The 22,279-nt window shown below is 40.3% G+C and overlaps 1 long non-coding RNA gene across 1 annotated transcript in view; it reads left to right on the top strand.

Annotated features, from left to right (window-relative positions):
- The window catches only part of LOC120524867, a 101,674-nt gene extending 82,514 nt beyond the window's left edge, over window positions 1–19,160 (top strand). The window contains exon 3 of the long non-coding RNA XR_005632861.1: window positions 16,993–19,160. This is a non-coding gene — a long non-coding RNA (uncharacterized LOC120524867). The remainder of the gene's footprint in view (window positions 1–16,992) is intronic.
- Window positions 19,161–22,279: the final 3,119 nt, after the last annotated feature.

Here is a 22,279-nt window from a genome sequence, read left to right as displayed (position 1 = left end):
TTTTAAATCAATTATGAAGAAATGGAAAGGGGTATGGCACAGCTGGAAATCTGTTAGAGCAGGCAGTCCACAAAACTGAAGAAGATGAGTGACTGAGGCATCCAGGAGAACTCTGACAGCGTCACAAGCTACAGCGGCTCTGATTGCAAGGACTGTGCAGACAACAGCTGTACCCAGGTGCTTCACCAGTCACAGCATTATGAAAGAGTGGCAAAAAGAAAAAAATGCCCAGGTCATCTCGGCTCAACTGGAAGAAGCTCATATGGTATAATGAGACCAAAACTGAGCTTTTTGTCTTCCTGGCTAAATGCTGTGTTACACTGCACTTTATTAAAAATGCAACCTCCTCCCTGTAAAGCATCTTGATGGCAGCATCCGGCTATAGAGATACTTCTCTGCCACATGTCTTCAAAAACTTTTGAGGGTAAAACAAAAGCAGAAAAATATGGGGATATCCATGGGGCATATCTGATACAGTCTGCAAGAAAATTACACTTTAAAAGAAGATTTGTTTTCCAGCAAGAAAATGACCTAAAGCTTAAAGTCACCACTACAAAAAAACAATTTTGATGTGGCAGAGTCAGATTCGAGATCTCAGTCAAGTGGAGAATGTGTGGCTGGATTTGAAAAAGGTGATTCACTAATGTTCACCTTGACACCTGACAGAATTTGAACAGGTTTAAAGAAGACAAGGAAAAATGCTGAGCTGATAGAAACGTCAGACTCTCCAGGCTGTCATGTCTGCTGTCTACTAAAACTGACTTTTGAAAAGAGTGAATACTCAATGTGATTAATTAGTTCGTGTTTTATAATTTTAATTAATTTAGGCCACTTTACAGATACCTGTTGTCACTTTTGACTTTTTCTGCTGAGATTCAGTTTTGTATAACAATAAAACGGGAACATTTCCAAGGGGGGGTGAATACTTTTTATAGGCAACGCACCTTAAAACCAGCAGTCCTATTATGGCTACCAGTGCAAACGCCAAGATTTATGACCTTTACTGCCAGCTGTCGGTGTGCCTTTTAATATACCATGGAGAGACTAACCCACAGGATTACTTACCTTTTAGGATTCAAAACGCACCACTTCTCCCTTACTAACACAGATGTTGGGCCTTTTCCATGCATTGCCATGCTGTTAACAGTTTAGTGCAAGTTCAGGTGCCTGTGGTACTTACTGGTGGTCTGCCTGTTTAAAAATAAAAAGATGAACATTTGGCCAAGCAGGCATACATGTTGTCCGAAGTGACCCTGTAGAAATTTAATATATAAAGTAACAACACAGTGTGTTTGAAAGACCTCAATACTCGGTTAGAATTGCCACTTGACATTTGTTTTGTAATCTCATGCGTTGATGGAAATTGCCAAATGAAATGAATTACAGCGTCGTGATGTGTGCCGACCAAGCTGACACACATTCAAGGACTGATGCTTAGTATTTTCAGAGTGTGCTTAGCAACAGTACATGAGAGTCGTGAGAGTGCCTGCGACCTCTGCTCAGCTACTGAGGCGTGTAGATGTGCGCTTTATCCCAACTTACAATAAAGACCTACACATAACAGAGAATTGTACATGCTGGCCCACGTAGTCATCCATCACACTACAAGGCTTTTGCAGTGATTTTCAGTTGCAGCCTTCAATTACATAATGTTAGCAAATAAGGTGCTGTCATAGTGGATGTCTGTGACCAGCGATTGTGTATTGTTATAATCACCAATGATTCATCACAACAAAATCACACCTGCTTTGTATTCTTGTTGGTCATAGAGTTGGCGTGTGTATGCATGTACTGTACATGCATGTATGTGAACACCAGTCAGTGCTCAGTCAGAAACTCCAATATAGGGAATTCAGCCTAAAGGAAAGATGAAGAACTGGTGTTTTGGACAATACCAACAGAGGAGAGGTTCGTCTGTCTGATGTCTCATATTTGTCGTACCATAATAGAATGGGTAAAGGAAGCAGTCGGGCTGCAATTGAGAATGAGCTTTCTGTGCACGTAGAACATCACCATTTTTCTAGTTTTAATTGAAATTGAAGCAGTTCAATTCCACTGAATAAAATGAGTTGATTATTCACTGAACAAAACCTGATTACATTTCAATAAAAACTGGAAAAATGGGGTTGTTTTGATTGTGCCATACTTTGTACATGTGGCAATACTGACTCTTTTAAACCTAAAACACATAAAAGCTGCATTCAAGCAAGTATATATCTGTGCACACACAATACAAATCTTAGCCCTCTAGTACTTCTGTTTAAGAAACTTGTTAACAGTGCTGTAGGACATGCATGGTGGCCACCTTCAACCCTGCAAGATAAATGTGATCTGCATTGGCACAGAATGTGCATATCTCTCTGTAGTACACAGTCCTTCTCCCTCACCCACATACTGTATATCACAAAGCATTGTTGCTTTAACTAAGCTTGGCTTTCAGGAGTGTGCATAATGGATCTTCATGAACGCAAAGGTCTTAACTGTAACTTCTTTTTCATTTTCCACACCAGTTCATGTTCGGTGGTCACTTGTAAGCCAATCCATTAAGCCTGTCTTGTGTCTTTGTGCTGCTGGCCTCAATGAAAATTTCATCCCCTATAATGTTGGCTGCTCGTCAGTTTCTGTCTTGGGCATAATGCAGTGGTTATTACTATCCTTGGGAGCAAAACTATCTATTTCTACTGTTGGGTGCCACAAAGCAAAGTTGGTAGTGGAATACAGTAATCCCTCCTCGATCGCGGGGGTTGCGTTCCAGACCCCCCGCAATAGGTGAAAATCTGCGAAGTAGAAACCATATGTTTGTATGGTTATTTTTATATATTTTAAGCCCTTATAAACTCTTCCACACTGTTTATAAATATTCTCCGCAGAGTTATACAGCATAATCCCTTTGTATTCTCTTAGATATTAGGTAAGATTCATTGAAATTATGTATATAAACACACTATGTCTATATACAGTAAAACCTAAATATTATTTTAAAGATATTGAGTGTCTCCGATATCACATGTTACAGCCATTACGATAAACAGGCCACCAGCAATAAATACGTACAATGCAAGAAAAATAGTATACAGTAAATGTGTGTACAGTGACACTAAACATACGTACATATACTAAGTACTGTAAGTAGAAAATTAATTATGGTTACTCACCAACAATGACACGATGACTTGTCCGATAACGATGAGTTTAATTTTACTGCACAACAAAGGAGAGCGTTACAGCCCTTAAAGGACCCTCTTCAGGCGATTGTGTAGCACTGCCGTTGTTCTTCTTCTGGCAGTCTTCAATCCAGATCCCTAAAGCAGATTCCATCCAGACTACTGCCTTATTACATCCACTTACAACTTGTTTTGCACCCTAGTTAAAAGGACACTGCGGCCGAAGATCTTATATTCCTTTCCTACTTTTTAAATAAAAAGAATCGTAGCCTTCAACAAATCCAAAATGTTTACCTTTTCGGCAATCGTTAACATCTTCCGTTTGCTCTTGGGCACGGCCCCTGAAGCAGTAGCAGAATGTTTTGGAGCCATAATGAAGGGCTTGACTATGCACAAAGATAAACACAAAAGAGCACAACTCTTTACACAGCGAAACACGTTGATGCTGAATGAGCAAGACGAGACTTCCTGGTTAACACCGCATTCAGCAAGCAGGAACTTAACTGCGTGCTCTGATTGGTTAGCTTCTCAGTCATCCGCCAATAGCGTCCCTTGTATGTACAGGAAGTAAAAAGACACATTGTCCGCAGAACCCGCAAAGCAGCGAAAAATCCGCGTTATATATTTAGTTATGCTTTCATATAAAATCCGCGATAGAGTGAAACCGCGAAAGTCGAAGCGCGATATAGCGAGGGATTACTGTAATGATGATTGCAGACTATCATTCCAGCTAGTGGTGTCTGAGAAGGTCTATTTTAAGAATGAGCCTTTCCGTCTATAGAGTGTCCCCTCTTATCATATCATGTATCTCCTGTGTGTTTTTATGTTGACACCCAGACCATTTCGGTCGATACTTGCATGCTGTCTTTCATTGTTAACCAACAGCCTCTTGGCCTGCTGATCAAATCTGACACTAGAAACGTAGTTACTGGTGGTCAGCCTGAATATGGGGTGACCTGTTCCTCAGCAAGTCAACACAATTAGACACAGTCTGGAATGACAAGGTGCTCTGCCATCAAGTTCCTAGTAGGTCACACAACAGTTTAAAGTGGTAAACATCCTCACCCTTGCACAAGTGCTATTCTAGGCAGTTGCCTGGTTGTCCAATATGGAATGGCCAACCCTCACCATTCTGTACACACATGTAGCATCTTTCAGATGTTTCTCATACTGTTGACTGGGGTTGGCATTATCTCTAGATGTTGTCCATAATGCTGGTTGACAACACGTTTTGTCCCAAGGATTCTGGTGTCTGTTCTAAGCATACTTTTTAATGGTAAATCCAAATGTGAAGTCAGATTTTCATTTTCTATCAGACTTGGTTTTTTTGTGACACCACCTTCATATTTGTATTATGTAATGTCTCCATGGAATAAAAATATGAAAACATTAACAGTTGAAATTTTTTTCTCTTTATCATATTAAAAAAATTCTTAATTCGGTAATGGAGGCTCTTAGAGAGAGAGAGAGAGAGAGATTATTAATCCCAAGGGGAAATTCACATAAATGAACATAACATGAATGAGTAGCACTTGAACAAATTAGCTTGAAAGCTGTCCTTTCCAATAACAGAAATAAATTCTTTTCTGTGCCAAAAATCACATGCTACTAATGTGAAAAAGTCATATGAGAACATGACGTTACTGAATGTTTTCTAAAGGTGTCAGCAACATACAGTAAGTGGAATATATCTGTAGATCTAAAAGTGATTGGTCTTTTGCTTGATTACAGCAAATTCTGTTTTATGTGAACAGCAAGTACAAGAAAAACTCCCATGTTCAGAAATAGTGGCCAAAGGAAGAAAAATGTGGTGAACAGTCAACCTGTTGACCCAGAGAAAGTTTACCTTACTCGTCAGCCCATCAAATGTTCACTTATGAAAAGCTTAGTTAAAGCAATGGATACAATACCAAAAGGATTAATGTACTTGAGAAAATACATTTCCATGGATCAGTGTTGCTGAGATTAAGTAAGGCATGTTTGTAGGTCCTCGGATCAGAGAGATCTGAAGAAGAGTTGAATGAAGTTTAGAAAGCAGCTTAGCAGAGTTTCAAAAGCGTTTTTGGGGAATCGCCGGACTCAGAACTATCCTGAAGCAGTGAGGGATCAAACAATGGGGTGCGATATGGCATTAATTTGTCACAAGCTATTTCGTCAGAACATTTCCAACATGGAGAAGCATTATTAAGGCAAGTAGAGTCCCAGTGTTCTGGCTGACTACTACTAGATTCGTAAGAGAGATCATCCTAAGGTGAAGGACTGCAGGATAAGGTATAATTTTGTTAGTTTTAGAAGGTCCATTCAGTGACTATTCGTTTGTTTAGTTCAGATCTAACCGTTCCAGCCAGACCACTACTCTGATCTGAGCTGCACCCCAATGCAAAATAAACAGACCATAGACAGTCGTTTCATTTATAGATGTAAACTTCCGGGTTCTTATTTATTTTTGTGTTCTCTATTAAGATTGCAGTGTGCAGTGAATCGGACAGTTGATGAACTGTGTGTTAAGCACTGCAGTGTTAGATGAAGAAGGTTCAGTGATCCATTGCTGGAGTTGATTGCATTATAGAGCAGATCTGGTACATAACTCTAGCAGTGATGAGCCCTGAGTGGGATGGCGTACTTCAGAATTCAGAGTGCTGTTGAGCTCCGAAGGGAAGCCTGGTGACTTTGTGATCCCCTGGCAAAAAACATTTTAGGATGCCGCAGCATTCAAAGTATCTTATAATTATTCCATTCTTATTATTTGCTTTCGATGGAGTGTTTAATATTGAAAGTTTCATCACAGTAGTATTTCAGCATAGTGAGAAATCCAGTCGTTACTCAGGAAATCTGACAAGGAGAAACAGCACTGGGTCCGTAGGACAGAGCGGCACTGCAGAGAGAGAAAGGTTGAGCATAGGTGACTGCTGACTGTGACCCAGAGAGGCTCCAGAGGAAATGCGGACTGATGCTTTTAGAGATTGTGAGTTGGTAAAATATGTGTCCTAATACTATAAAATACACAAAAAAAGTAATTAACAGAGAAGGGCATGCTTCAGTATAAAGCTGGAATAATCCACTCGTGAGTGTCTTAGTTGGTGCTTTAAGTCGCCACGTGAAAGCTGTTGTCAGCATGGCTAGGGTAGCAATCCACTTGAATATCCAGAGAAGAGGAAAAAAAAATGAGTTGCACAAAAATCAAGTTGGCAGGGCTACTGAATAACTGAAAGAATGTACAGGTGAGAGCAGGCATTAATGCAGCAGCCTGGACTGGAAGTATAAACGGATCGCTCTTATAGTACAGCTTCAATCCCGCAGCTCTGGAAGTTTCAAATTCAGTTGAATACGAATCTGAAGTAAAATCCAAATTGCACAGTTAAAGAAAGTGAGAAACAGTGAAAAAGCGTGAAGGTCTATGCAGTGAAGGGCACCAGTTCTTGAGGTAATGCATGTTTTGACACATCTGTCATTAACGGCGCTCCTTGTTCACTTATCATTCTGAAGAATGACAAATTTACTTTCTTGGAGTAAAGTGGATTAGGGCTACAAATCCTTCTTTTCACATCCATAGATGATGTTTGTGGGGCTCCCTGGTTCAAATCTGGTCATACATGCGCACACAAAACTGGGATAACGTGAGTAACCCGGCTGAGGCGTTTGTGTGCAAGTCCACTTGTGTTCATTTAAAAAAAAAAAAACTGCACAAAAAAGAGCAAATCTAATAACCAGCATGAAGCCTGCATCTCCCAAGGAATGTGGGGAACGTTACTTTTAAAAATAAGGTAAAACTGAGTATGGTATATAGTTACTTACTATTATCTATTAACTATTATCTTATATATAAACGTCTTTGCGTGGAAGTGTGTGTGTCTCTCCGGCCCAGAAGTGAGAGATGGAGTCGGGGTAAAGGCTCCACCTCCGAGGAAACAGAAAAATTGCTTAGCTGCTAATATCAGAAGCGGGGCCACATGTCAGCAAAACAAAACCTCCGAAGAAAGAAAAAGTCGCTTAGCCGCTAACATCGGCAAAACTGTATCCCTTTTTTTTTCCTCCTGCCGCTAATGCACAAGCAATGCAAGCACGTCAGCAAAATTAATCCTAGGAGAGAGATGCCCAGAGTAATTCCTTTCAGTTACCTTTCAGTTTTTTTCCTGATAATTTCAATAGATTCTAGGACTCGGGGCTTTTTAAATCACGGACTTGCACAGCCAGTATAAAATATAATGCATTACAAACATTGTGCATGTTTTTTTTTTTTGTGTATGAAAATCTACACTTTTGACTGAACCTTCATTAAAACTGACCAGAACCACTGCCACATTTAACCATTTTCTGTTTTAGAAGTACATTTAATCCTTCATAAGTCAGTAATGAACATCCCAGACCTGAGGCCCCGAAGATTACCCAATTTCAACATATCAATAGTGAATAGCTGGATTAAAACTAAATAGACAGTTTATTGTTGATATGTTTCTGTTATCAGATTGCATGCAGCACACTATTTTCTGCTTTGCTGTTCTATTGAGCCCTGTAAAGGAGCAGCATACAGATACGTTTGCTTCTTGCCTTCCACCCACTGCTGCTGGGATGGTAATAATGCAGCTATTTTTACTTCAGTAAAATAAATTTTGCATAAGGTCACTTGTTAGTTTAAAAAGTAATCAGATAACATAATGTGTTACTTTTAAAGTGTTACCCCCAACACTGCTTCCGAGATTGTGCTGCCAAGCTTAGCACTGCATGTTCAGCTCATCAACTTAATTTAGCGATTTCTGAAGTGTTGAGAGAGAGTGTTTCACCCAGGAGAACGAATAGTGAGATCACCCAAACATTTGCCTCCGCTTTCGCCATTTTCTACCATTGGCCGCATTATCCGTGCTTGAAGATAACACATGCACTTGATAACAGAATGCAGCAGACATGCACAGACTTCGAAAGCCTTAAGTGTAACCCCAGTTAAGGGTTTACATGGCCAGATAACTGGGTTACTCACAGAGATATTTATGTGCATTAACCCATGTTTTCTTAGAGACTAATATCCTAGCTTCACTGGCCAGAATAAGGGTGCATGTGACATTTTTGGAACCGGTTTTTACTAAATTATTAAAGCATATGGGTGCCATAATTGTTCAGGAAATTGGTGAAGTACTGAAAAGCTGTTTATGTTTGAATTGTGATTGCTTAAACTATTTTGGTATCCTGATGGGAGAACTCCACACATGTGAAATAAAGCTATGAATAGAGCTCAAAATGTATGACAAGTGAGAAGACCATTTAGTCCACGGGCCAATCGGTTAGTGAGTAGTTAATTTATCTCGGTACCTCATCCACATGCTTTTGAAAAGTTGTTGTCATATTCCACTTCAGCTCCTTGACTCGGTTTGTTCCGGACTCCCACAACATTTTAATGTGAAGAAGTGCTTCCATTTTAAATGCACTTCCTCCTAGTCTAGAGATGGATGCATTTAATAGTTTTGAAGACCTCCGTTTATCCTTGCGGCATCTTCTGCACTTAAGACTTAAGAGGTTTAATTCCATGAGTCGGACACACCTTTTATTCAGGAATGTACTCGGTTAAAAACGTTTTATTCCATGAGTCAGACACACCCGTTATTCAGGGATGCACTCAGTTGCTGTTCTCTGCCTGGCTTCTAGAGCTGTTATCTCTCTCTCTCTCTCTCTCTCTCTCTCTCTCTTTATTGTTATTAGATCTGTTATTTCTCTATTGTTAATGTTGATTCCTTTCCTTACCAGAAGAGGGTGCCATAGGCTGCTCTTTTCTCTAGATCACACAAGTACAGTGCTAGCTGGGCATTATGGGAGACTGCAGGTGTGCCTCTAGAATAGTGGGCACCATGCTGTGTCTGATTTTGAGAGTGGGTGAGGGCACTGTTTTCTCACATATTCCGTTGTGATTGTGCAACCCACTAACTTGTTTCATTTCAACTATAGACTGGAATTGGACAAAAGTAATTTTTTTTTTTTAATAGTGCCATGGGTACAGCTGTTGGTCAGTTTGGGCTGTATATACAAAAGCGTTTTTGGACTATCCTGCTGATATAAAATGCTGCTGCTAGGAAGAGAGAGTGTGTCTCAGACCCAGTCATTATTTAAGTGAATTGGCCAACTATGCGCTTTGTGGTGTTACCAGCCAATTTACCCGTTAGGCCTTTCATACTAAGTCCTGTCACAGTCTTTGGTAGTGAGCACAGTCCATTTTATAGAGTCACTTTCACAATGTACTTTTTTTCAGGAGACTTGCCTTTTTTAATTTTTACTAAAATCTTTATAAAATCCACATTATAACAAGTATATTTTTCATAAAATGTAAAATCTTCCAATTTTCAAGCTCTTCCTTAGTTTTTGATTATTTTTGGTAATGAGGCAGAGTTGTTCTACTCACCAATTATGTCGTCAGAGAGTTAGTAATATTGCTTGTTGATTAGCACATGCAAGTTAGATATGACAAGAAGGACCCTATAAACCTCTTTAACTCCCCCAGTCAGTTGATAGATACTTTATTAATCCCAAGGGGAAATTCACATAATCCAGCAGCAGTATACTGATACAAAGAAACAATATTAAATTAAATAGTAATAAAAATGAAAAAAAATTTAAATAAAATTAATGTTTGCATTTACTCCCCCGGGTGGAATTGAAGAGTCGCAGTCCAACCCTGCTGGCTGTCCCTCATACGTCTTTAGGTAGGGGAGACGGACATTTTGAGAATAGATAAAGCTTCTCACTAATTATGGCATCAGAGTGTGGCGATGTGCTATGTATTGATTATCAAGAATTCCACAGTACTCCGGACAGTACAGGACAGTACCCTGTAAACCTCTAATGGGAGATGATTCTTCCTTCACTTTTCATAGGGACTTTTTTAAAGCAGTCTTTTATATTGAACCAATGAAAAACTGACTTGCAAGAAGTCTTTAGGTTTATAAAGCAGCTTGAGCATATTATAAAATGATGTTGACCTTTGTAAGTTTTATTGACCAAAAAATGGAAAGCACAGTTGTCAGTGCTGCTTCCTCACAGTTCCAGAGTCCAGGGTTCAAATCTAGCTGTCTTTTTAGCATTTGTATTTCCTCCCCCATGACTGTATATAATCCACACACCCTCCATCACAAGATGCACTCATTGGGTTAATTGGCATTTCCAAAAATCGGCTCAGCTCTGTAACAGACTGGCAGCTGAATCAGGGTTTAATAAACTGACTGATTTTATAGAGTGCTGCTTAACCCTGACTGGGAGAAAAGATGGAAGCACCTGTCATAATTAATGCTCTCTCATTAATTTTTATTGTACAACTGCATAAACCTTGATTTTCATTTTCATACAAAGCATATTCCATAAAGTACTCCATAACAAGTAAATTAATTACAAAAGAGAATAGTTAAACAGATACAAACACTAAACACATAAAAGAAAAAAGTAATGTGCCAGTCCCTATGAATAGCTTAAATTACTATTAATGTTTTTCTAAGTCTATGATGGTTGTAACAGTAAGTCCAATGCTATGGTCAATGGTCCTGGAAGGAGAAAAAAATAAAAACTCCATCGGGAGAGATGCTGGGGAAAATAAACCTGGAGGGGTTTAAAGGCCAGGCAACCAGCTAGGCTCCCCTTGGCATTGTACCAAACATAATTGATAAAGTAATTCAGTAGTATTATGAACCTTGAGTTATATGAAAAGCTGTATCATGGCTCCTTCCATGAGTCCGTATTTTTTCATGTCTAGCTTATATATTGCCCGTCAGTAAGGAGAAAAATATATCGCATACTATCTTTCATGATAGGTAATGTCTTATGATGGTGTGTATGGTGTCCTGCTGTGCAGGCTGTTTTCCAGCCAATGTAGAAACTCACCAGAGATACTGGGAGTCTTGAATCCTCTGTCAAAATGTCCGATTTGTCAATGAAGAAGCCTGGCCTACACATCCTGTGCAGTATTTGAAGTACAAGGTATTTATTAGTGGGTGACATTAGTTGCCAATGGAAGGGGCGTTGTGGGAGGGTAGGTTAGGCTCCCCTCTTACAGATGTGGCACAGTAAATAAATAGTAGTAATAATTCAATGAATGATTTGAAGAATGTGTTTTTGCAGTCGGAGGAATGCTTACAGAGTACAAATTACTGCAAGTTAACTTATATTGTTGATTACACAGTCAAAAATATCCTTATGATTTCTTATCAATGAAGGAAAAAAAAAAAAAAACAACAAATCCATCCATCCATTTTCTAACCCGCTGAATCCAAATACAGGGTCACGGGGGTCTGCTGGAGCCAATCCCAGCCAACACAGGGCACAGGGCAGGGTGCCAACCCACCGCAGGACACACACAAACACACCCACACACCAAGCACACACTAGGGCCAATTTAGAATCGCCAATCCACCTAACCTGCATGTCTTTGGATTGTGGGAGGAAACCGAGCGCCGGAGGAAACCCACGCAGACACGGGGAGAACATGCACACTCCACGCAGGGAGGACCCGGGAAGCGAACCCGGGTCTCCTAACTGCGAGCCACCGTGCCGCCCAACCAACAAATCTTTTAAGAAATTGTATTTTCAATTACCTAAACTGGCAAGTCACATGATCGCCAACACACACATCTCTATTATAATAAAAACAATACTGGGATGAGACAAGTCTTTTTTTTTTTAGGCTGGGACAAGACGTCTTCAGAGAGACACTTTCGCGAGACGAGATATTGTGCCAAGAGATTTAACCACACCCAGGGCCGGAAATAAAAGGCCGAGTAGATAACAAAGTAGAATGCTGTAACGAATTCAAAAATATTGGTGCGATACACATGCAGAGCAGGTTAGAGATAATGAAAGTCTCAAAAAACGGATCGCATTCTCGCATTAGCACAAACAAACAGAAATTAATACTCGGTGAAATAATGGAACAGCGAAAAGAGATCGAGTATATCGTTCAGATTTAAACTTTAAGTCAGAGACTTGTAGATCATCTAATTCGTGTTGCCATCAGGGAAAAGTAGTGTTTCCGCGTATCCATGAGAATTAAAAGATTTGTTGTTTGATGAAAGTGAAATCCACATATGCGAGTAGCAGAGACACGAAGTGGCTGGCGCAGGCCGGGGGGGTTGGCTAAGCCCTTAGTCATTATTTAAATAATATTGCCAAGTTACCAGTCACTCCAAGGTAATTAGCATATTACGTCCCCTTTGTGGTGTCACAAAGAGAAAAGACTGCTCATGTGTTGTAGGGTATGCTGTTGTGTATAACTGATTATCAAAGACATTTGTGCCTGAAGCCACTTAAATCTTTGGCACTTGATACTTGGTATGCGCAGTCTTTATCTTTCTCTGGGGCAAACTAGAGGAGCCCATTCCGCCAATCAAGTCCGTTTGTTTAGCCCATAGCTAAACTGTCCAAAAGTGCTATTAAGTAATTTTTGCCACCACAGATTACCCAAAACTGCTCAAACATTCTTGGAAATATACCAAAAAATAAATAACTGTCTGTCCAGTCCTGTTTTCTCCCCAAATAGAAAATATTTTTAAAAAAATATATATCGCCGGATTTGGCAACACTGGTGTTTAGCATTCTTACATTATTACTGCCAATGAAATTAATTTTTTTTTACACCTAAATGAACCAACGTATTGTGACATCCAACCAAATTATATCAATTGTACTTGAAACTAGGTTGCACTGTATACTACGACTGGGCAAGTACTGGGAAGGGAAAAAAATACATTTTAAAACCGTATCTTGCCAGCATTTTGGTATTTTTAGTACTGGAAGTAATCCCTGCACTGTCCATTCATTCTTCAAACACCCCTCTATTCGTTTCATAGACTTGACAAAGCAAAACTACATGCGTTCGACATGATCAGGGCTTTACAGGGATATTATTGCTTTATTGCAATTAGGACTTCACCAGGGACACTCGAAACCCTTTATTGCTCCCACGTGATTGGGAGTTTCTTCAAGGCTATCAAGAAGGAAGAGGACCATAGTGCAATTCAATGGTTTAGCACCTCAGGTAGGCCTGAGTAAGATGGGGAGTTTTCTGTCATTTGCCTTGTTACTATTTTGGTACCAATACTAAGGTATGAAATCTGGTATTGATACCAAAGTCAAAATTTTTTAGTGCCGATCCAACACTACTGGAAACAGATAAGGCCTACAAATCATGTTCATTTTTGGTTGAATCAAATTAAAGAAGCCGCATAAGGACAGAATTTAATGGTGATATACAATGGAATACATTTCTGTGATGCTGTTAATAAAGCAATGAAATCCTTTTGTATCGTTTCTGTGTAAATTATACTTCCTAATGTGACACCCAAGAAATTTCAGTCCATTGTACTAGAAGTTAACATGTAAAGTCCTTAAATGTACTTATTTTGTATAAAGTCAGTTTAAGTTAGCCAAGTAATAGTGACATACCCCAAAAGTTGTTTTGAGTGTGTTAATTAGTTCAGAACAGCATAAAGGAGACCAGGGTTCACATCCTTGATCCTCCCTGCTTAGATATTTCAGGTTCTCCCCGTGTCTGTGGGAGTTTCCTCCCACAGTCCAAAGACATGCAGGTTAGATTGATTAATGATGAGAAATTGAACCACGCACTTTGTGTGTTTTGTGTTTCTCTTCATCCTGCCTTGCGCCCAGTGCTTGCTGGGATAGGCACCAGTCCACCTCCAACTCTGCTCAAAGATTAAGCGGGATAAGAACAGGGTATGGCATGGAACTATTGAAATGGGGTAATTTCAGTTGCCATTGGATTTAAGGACTGCAGTTGCTCAAATCTCAGCAGTTCTCAGTCGCCTCAATGAATTGCACTCTGTGACTAAATCCCAGGTTGTATAATTAGAGTAGCACAAGTTGAGGGTTATTTTAGCAGCCAGTTGACATAAAGAACAATGGAATAAGAACAGGAGCACCACATGAAAGTAAGCAAATGCCATAGACTCGGTTGCAGTGTTCCCCTTTGGAAATTTACAGCTATTCAGTACCTTTGGTTTAATTTGTTTCAAGAATGGATGTCACAGTGCCTTCACCTCAAGGGCCTCCCATTCTGTAGAATGGTGGCCCGAAAATCAGTACAATCCCATTCACTAATATCAGTTGTAGGAAGCATGCTGAAGTGGTGAAAGTGCTTTATAACAGCAATGACAGCAACTATTATATAGCACATTTCCATTAAAGTAAGTATATCAGAGTGCTATATAACAGTGTTTCTTAAACTATGGGTTGCAACCCATTTTGGGGTCTACATTTGTGAATTATAATTCTGGAAAGCTTTGCTTTGGTTCACCGCTTACAAAGTTAAAACAGACCCCTCAAAGGATGATTGATGGAGATTCTCCAAAGGTGACCAGTTGGGATGACAATCGGTGACAATTCTCCAGGGAGGAATGAGATAAAAGATTGGCCGCTGTTCAGATCGTGAAGACACATAGTAGGCAAAATTGGATTGTGAGAGAAAACAGTTTAACTGTCACTGCTCTACAGTATGTTCAGTTATCTTTAGAACAATTTTAACGAGAACGAGCCATTTGGTCCAGCAAAGCTCAATATCAAATCAAGTTTAGAAGGCCCCTGACTTCCTGCTCTCTCACATTTTACTTGGTCACTTATTCTATATGTCTCTGGTTATTTGTGTCAAGAAACCTTCCAAATATTTGTGCTGAATTTACCCTTTAGATGTTTCCGTCTTTGCACTTGTGTTTCTGTTGAACTCATTTTAAAATAACAGCTGGGATCAACTGCCCTAATTCCTTTTATAATTTTAAACACTTCAATCAGGTCACCTCTTATCCTCTTTTTTTTTTTTTTTTTCTTTAAACTAAAAATGTTCGGCTCTTCCAAGTCTTTTCTCTTTGCTTATACATTGCAGTCCTTGTTACCAGCAAAATATCTTCTGCTCTCAATTAATCAGGATTTTATATAGTGCCTTTACACAAACAGTTCATTAATTTTATGTCTAGCACCTTCCACAGCAATAGGCAAGTATTCTAAAGAATGGCTGAAGGGCCTGCTTCAGTTACTGGTCTGCTAGTTATTGTGTTTTTAAATTTTGCTTTATAAGTGCATTTAACACCAAGCAGCCTTAATTGCTGGGAGAAAAGCTTTGGTCAATGCATTGTCCTGGATGGTGGACTACCTAACTGGTATTTCACAGTTTTGTGTGGCTTAGTGGCTGCATGTTGGACACCTTCATGAGTAGTGCAGGAGGTCCACGCGGAACTGTACAGCCACCATTCCTGTTTACCCTGTAAGACCTTACACTTTTAGATACAATACTGAATCATGTCAGTTGCAGAAATTTTCCAGTCATACGTTGCTTTATCAGCAGTGGGCGGGAGAATGAATTCCAGTTATTGGTGAAGGATTTTAAGTGGTGCAAACTAAACCACCTGCTCCTTAACATTAATAAGTCAATCTGTCCATCTGTCAGTCCAGCTAAACCAAGCTGCCATTGAACCCGCCATGTCACAGAGTTTTTCTTTTTGTCCCTACCCCATCTCTTTTTTTACTTCTATTTTTAAGTAACATTTTTCTTGAGTGTATAAAAAGCAGTTAAAACGGATTGTTTCCATGTAACATTTTTACACATCTGTCACATTTATCTGATAAACGTTGACTCACATTGCCCCCCAGCGTGGTAATTCTCTGAAACATGAATGTGTTGACTGCGGGGAGTGAGGGGGCTTCACACCTCACTTGTTTGCATTTCCAGATGACTTGTCTCCCGGCTGAACTTTGCCTGTGTTCGCTCTTATTTGTTCTAAAAGCTTCAGAAATGATGATGAAACATCACCTGGCTCGGCAAGTTGACACCGGAGTGGGCGTTCGAGCAAGTGAGAGAGAGAGAGAGAGAGAACAGGTGGGCAGCAAGGGAGCTTTCACCGCCAGTAAATCTGTCATACAGCTCAAGTCAGAGGAACCTCATCAGTCAATATTGATGGTTCAGATTAGGGGATTGTGCACTGTGAAAGGCGTTCTATAAAGAGTCACAAGCTGTTTATTGGATATCACATTGTTATTAAATGCTGCCCTGCTGTGCCATGGTGGCTTAAGGAGTTGAGGTTATGTACAAATGATCTCTGTTCAGCTCTCATCCCATAGTGGTCTGTTCAGTGTGTCTCCCAGTAGTAGATAATGTTAAACTCAGTTCTGAGATTTTTCAGGTAAGGAAGACTGAAGTAGTTGTACTCACTAGTCATGGTGGCCGGGGAGAGGTGACGTGTGGCTTTTTCATTAGCGTGTGCAACTTAGAATTTCATTTCACCCTGTAAACCTGTTTAACCCTTCCAGTCAGCTGCCCACTCAAGTATCTAGTCCTGCCCTACTGGCTGCCAATCAAACATCTTGCCCAGTCTATCCTTCATTACTGGTAACTGTTCTCCTCCTCGTTATTTATTTGTAATTTTTGCATACTTGAATTTATATATGTTCTGATGTTCAGGTGAGTGAGACCGAAGTTTCAACGACCGGTTTTAGTCACTAATAATCATGGCACCGGATTGTGCTGATGTGTTGCATCTTGATTAGATATGTCCATGTAAGACTCTTACAAACTTATAAATTGTTTTCCAAGGTGCTAAACAAAGGAGAGTCATCTGTCATGTAGGTTTTGCACTTTCCAGAATGGTTCAAGCTAGAAATGGCTGAAGCACGAATGAACGGTGCTCTATGCCAATCCTACTGCTGTCACCAAATGTTTTCTTTACAAACCACAGGTGATCTAAAAGGTTTTGTAAAGGAAGTGTCTTGTTACATGCCTTACTAAAAGCACTTCTGCGTCATTTTATTGACCACTGTGGTGCTCACCTAATCTCTGCCTTTGTGTTTCGTATTGCAGGGTCTTTTCCGCTGCCAGTGATACGCAATGGGCTATGACGTCAACAGGTTCCAGGGTGAAGTGGACGAAGATCTCCTGTGCCCTATTTGCAGTGGGGTTTTAGAAGAGCCGGTACAAGTAAGTAGTCCATTTTGGTTCTACCAGGCAAGGAAATGATGGCTGACTTGTTTAATCTCTCTCCAGTGACCCAGAATCTTGCGTGTTGTCTTAGTAAAATAAAATGATCAGCAACAAAGTGGTGTCTAGGAAATCTTGAGCAGTGGCAGTTCTTAACCATACTCTTTGGTTCTCCCTCCTGGAAGACAAGCTTGTCTATTTGTTCTTGGTCTAACGCCTTTTCTAAAGTACCCCTATCACTTGTTTTTTTGTATTTCCTATAAGTGGTGTTCTAGCATGTCAAGGAGGGGTTGTACCGTATTACTTCCTAAACACTTCAGGGGCACACTGAACATTGAAGTCTGTTAGCTTACTTGTCATTCTTGATTAGGTACTACTCTCTTGCTTCTGTGAAAGCCAAACATTCAGATATCAGCACATCACAAGAGAAATGATGATGTAGCAGAAGGTAAAGGGATGCTAGGAGGATGGGAATTTCAAACCGGTGCCAACACTGAGTGTATGTGTGGGAGGTCAGTCACCAAAAGAGACAGCAACTTACAGAAAGGAGCTGCAAGGCCACTGCAGAGCCAGAGAAGAGAGCAGGCTGGCTGCACTGGAGGGAGGGTAGAGTGTACAGGGTGATAAGATTGGCTGTTCTCTGCAGCCTGCCTTACTAACGAGAGTTGGCAACCGGCACTGTCGGGTGAGTTTTGAGAAGATACAGGGGGCCAGAATCAGCGTCTCATCTGCCTAGGCATGCAAGGTAGGGAGGGCCTCTAGATTTCTTCTGTGCAATAGAAAGATGAGCTGCGGGAGGTGCCATTGTGCCCCTGAACAGCACACACACGCAGCATGCCTGGGCTTTTCGCCATATTTGGTTTGCTGCTGCTCTTTCTGTGTGTGCAGTGAACTAGCGGTGGTTTTTGGTGAGAAGTGCTCTGGACACACAAGATGCATTTCCCTATTTAGCCATCTGTCATGTGTGGATATCGGAACGGTGCATGTTTGCTGGGTTTAGTGGGCTGCCAGGGCGTTTTCCTTTCCTCTGTTATTATCAGTCTGGACTAATGCCCAGGTGCAGCAAATGTGAAATTTCTTGTATCTCAGGCTGGATTTTCTGTTCTATACTTTGAAACAGTTAATTTGTAGTCTTTATGATGGTTGTCTGCTAGAGCTGATGTGCATGCCTACACACAGCAGCCATTGGTCCATTCTTATATAGCACCTTTCACAAGAAAAGACCGTACAGTAGTGTTTCACCTGCTGTCCAAACACCTGCTCATGCCATCAGTTTCTCAATTGTGTGAGTTGAAGTAAGCATGAAAGTACCCAGCAGTGGCATCCTCTTCTGAGATGCCCTGCAGCCATTTTCAGCACACATCTCTGTACTGGAAAGAACTAAAGAGCTGGTTCAATAAGTGGATGGCAGTGTGTCATGTAAAACCCTCCCTTTTTTGCAAAGAAGGTGGTCCTTCTTTGTGTATTGGTGCTCACTCTCCTCCCACCCCTCTGGCAAACCTCATTTTTAAAATACTCTGCACAAACTGTGACATATTACAGCACATACACAACCACTTGCTTGACAGCCTGCACTCTATCCACCACCCTTTAGTTCCAACATGCACCATAAGAAAATTAAAGAAATGATGGAAGAGTTTTACTCAGTTAATTATTATTAAATTTAGTTGAGTGCAGACATGGATATCCTTAAAGAGTGGCTCATTCTTTAATATTTTGGCATCCAGGGCTGGCATGGCAAGGGGCTTGTGGGATTCCAGGGGAAGTGGGGTTTGCAGTGTGAGTGGGGAGGTGTGACTGTTTTTCATTGAGAAACCTGTCAGCATTCTTAGTTGTGCTTTTAAATTTGAGCCATAGGTTGTGCCACTCAGACCCTCCTTTGAAATCTTTCCCATTCAGTTTAGTTTGTTCTTCATGGGGTAACGTCATGCACTATTCTCACAAGTTAAAACGTGTAATTCCATGAAAAGCATAGCCTTACAACAGTAATTCAAATGAAACAAAAAAAAAAAACAAAACCAGAAGTCAGCCTTATTGGTTAAATAAAAAAAAAAAAAGTCGGCACAAACGCTCTGGTGTTTGGAGAAGAAGCAAATTTAACTGCATTTTTTTCCAATTGGGCAAATTTATCACTCCACTGTCTGTAATACACAATTGACCCATGGGCGCTTGTTACCAGCGAGATGGTGCCTAAAGTTTATGATTAACCCTTGTTTACATGACAGAGTTGCTGATTGAAGACACTGATCAATGACTGACCACATGAAGGCATCAGAACTGCAGAGTGAGAAGAAAAATGATTCAGACATGGAAACCATATGCTTGCAAAAGCATTTGCGCGCTGTTAGATTCACGAGCACCATCTCACATATTAAATTTGAACAGCAGAAATTGCTAAGTGCATTTCATGTGGCCTGTCCATCTGATACTTTTGACCCCTAGTGATTAATACTCAAGACCCAGTGAATCTGAGCGAGTCACTTCAGCTGTTAGTGCTCACAGCATAAATCGGTCATTTTAAGAACCTTTAGTAACCAGAGAGCTGACATCTTCAGTGACATCTTTAATATTTCTCTTGAGAGGATCTGTCTCTGCGTGCTTCAGAAGGTCAACAAATATTCCTGTGCTTGTACAGAAGGCAGGCCACACTTCCATCTACATTACAGAGAACAGTGAGCAGCTTTAAATGTATTAGGGTGACTATGGCTGATAAACACATTTTGGCTCTTGTGAAGTAAGCTCACCAGCGTCTTTGCTTCCTCAGATGTCTGAGGGCGGTTGGTAGTTCTCCATTTGTTTTCACAACATCTGCAGGCGCACTGTTAGTCCATCCTCACCATCACATCCTCATGGTTGCACTTGCTTAGCAATCCATATTTGTTTTCCAAATTCTTTACTGCAATGTGATTGGCTCAAGTGTGACGTTCAGCCCAGCTCCAATTTCCGAGGTAAATGGGATGCAGCATGAATCATTTAAGACTGACTTAGAAAGCTCCATTCCTCTTCAGAACAAAAAAATACAACTCAATTTGAAAATAAAATTGCCAGTAGTTCCCCATAACAGATTCATGAACGCTGAAGAAAGAAGAAGAAAAATGATAAAGGATGCTATTTTTATTTCTGCTTGTAACTTTTCAGTAGTAGAGAATGCGTGAAATGAACGGACGAGGGCTTCACACTTCACAGAGGTCTCACTCCTTGTGTGATGTGAATTACTGGCTAGTGTGGTTATTTGCCTCTTGAAAAGTACAAATATTTTCTGGGATCAAGTTGAGTAGGCAAAGTGTCCTTTGAAATATGGTAGTCAATGCAGTTTGCAAACCTCTGACCCTCTTTGCCTGTCTGCTCATATGCTATGCCTCAAAACAGCAATGTTTTATAGGACTTTGCTTAGCATTGATCTGTTTTGACCAGGGATGCAGAAGAGCACATTACAGGCTCTGCAAATGCCACTTTCGCAATGTTTTACCTGTAGAAGTTACTACTGCTTGAACTGTCATCCTGGAAAAATTCAACCGTTTCTAAAATGGCAGCGTTCGCCCTACCTGTTGTAAACGCTTCCTCTTCTGATCTTTACTTCATTTTGCTCAACACCTCCAGGCTACATGGGCACAGTTGACATAAACACACTTACTGCACTGGAGATTGTGTGAATTTTATTTAAAGTTGTGGGAAATTTTTAAAGTGCGGAGCGTCGCAATGTTGGCTTTTGCATATATATTTTTTTTTATTAAACCGCAAATCAGATCAAAAATTTAATAAATTGCTGTGCCACATAATATTGTAGGTTTTAAACAGACCATAGCCAAAAAAGCACAGCATAAAAAAAAATTGTTTATATTATGTTTTAGTCAACATGCGTGTTCGAACCTGGAGGCATCATATGCAAAGCAGGAGCAAGTCCATCATTGGGCCTCCTCACAGGTACAGCCGCACTCAAGAGACAATTTAGGTGTGTCAGACTGATTGGAATCTGTAATGTAAATACAAGTAATTGCGGTAGTTAGTGTTGCTGTCTCACAAACAGTTTGGTTACCGTTTGAGTTGACTTAGCATAATTGGGTTTTGTGAGTGTGCCTCTAGGTCCTCTGTCAATTTTTTTTCTCATCCCATATCCCACATTAATCTGTGATGTTAATTTGTGATTTGAATTTGACCCAGGTACAGTGATGTGGTTTTGCCAGAGTGGACGCTGAGAAACAGACAACAGGTTCTTTCCTGTTGCTGAAGGAATAGACTCTCATCTTCTGTAATCTAGAATTGGATTATTTTGGTTACGTATTATATTACGTGTGTGTGTGTGTGTGTGTGTACACACAGGAGGCATGGCAGCACAATTATCTTGTGTTCAAATCCTGCACTTCGTTGTTGATCTTTTTGGAGTCTGCACATTCTTCTTGTGTCTCCATTTGCTTTGCTTCCACATTCCTAAAGAGCTGCGGCTTTGGTGGACTTGTGACTCATAATTGGCCATGTGTGAGCATTTGTATAAATGAACCCAATAATGGAGCGGTGCCCTGTCCAAGACTGTATGGTACCTTGTGCCCAGTACTGCAGGGATAAACTCTGGATCCCTACAGCCAAGCAAATACATTTATATATAGGGTAAAGGTAAGAAGGCAAATATGTATTTATATTTTGACCCTTCTATCATTTCTGGCTGTCCCATGTGTCATCTCCACTAACTCTCTTCTCAATTTTCCTGCTCTCATGAGTTGAAAATTTGTTCCTTTTGTGTCTGATTAAATTCTGTAATTGCTGTAACTCCTTGCTGGGTTGCTGCCATGAATGCTGCTTCTCTGTATTTCCTGATTTACTGTGGTTTCTCAAATAAATGTTTTCTCCCCCATTAATAAACTGGATGGCTTGTTGAATAATTCAATCCATGGACCACAAATAGCATCCACAGTAGGGTGTGGCAGAGAGGACCTGGGGTTCACAGACATTGTTGTAGTTCTCCATATTATTACAGGCCACTGCACCAGTGGCATCATTTAATAATATTGTAAAGATAATGTAAAGTTTGTCTGATTGCCTGTCTAATCATATAATGGGCTGTTAGACTGAATGTCATTATTCAAATGTAAATTAGCAGTTGTTTGTTTTCCTTGTACTAATTCAACATTATGTTGGTTGAGATGCTATACAATATTGCTGTATTTTACAGCTC

This window comes from Polypterus senegalus, chromosome 3 (genome assembly GCF_016835505.1).
Source record: "Polypterus senegalus isolate Bchr_013 chromosome 3, ASM1683550v1, whole genome shotgun sequence".
NCBI classification, from domain to species: Eukaryota; Metazoa; Chordata; class Cladistia; order Polypteriformes; family Polypteridae; genus Polypterus; species Polypterus senegalus.
This window is presented reverse-complemented; position numbering and strand designations above follow the sequence as displayed.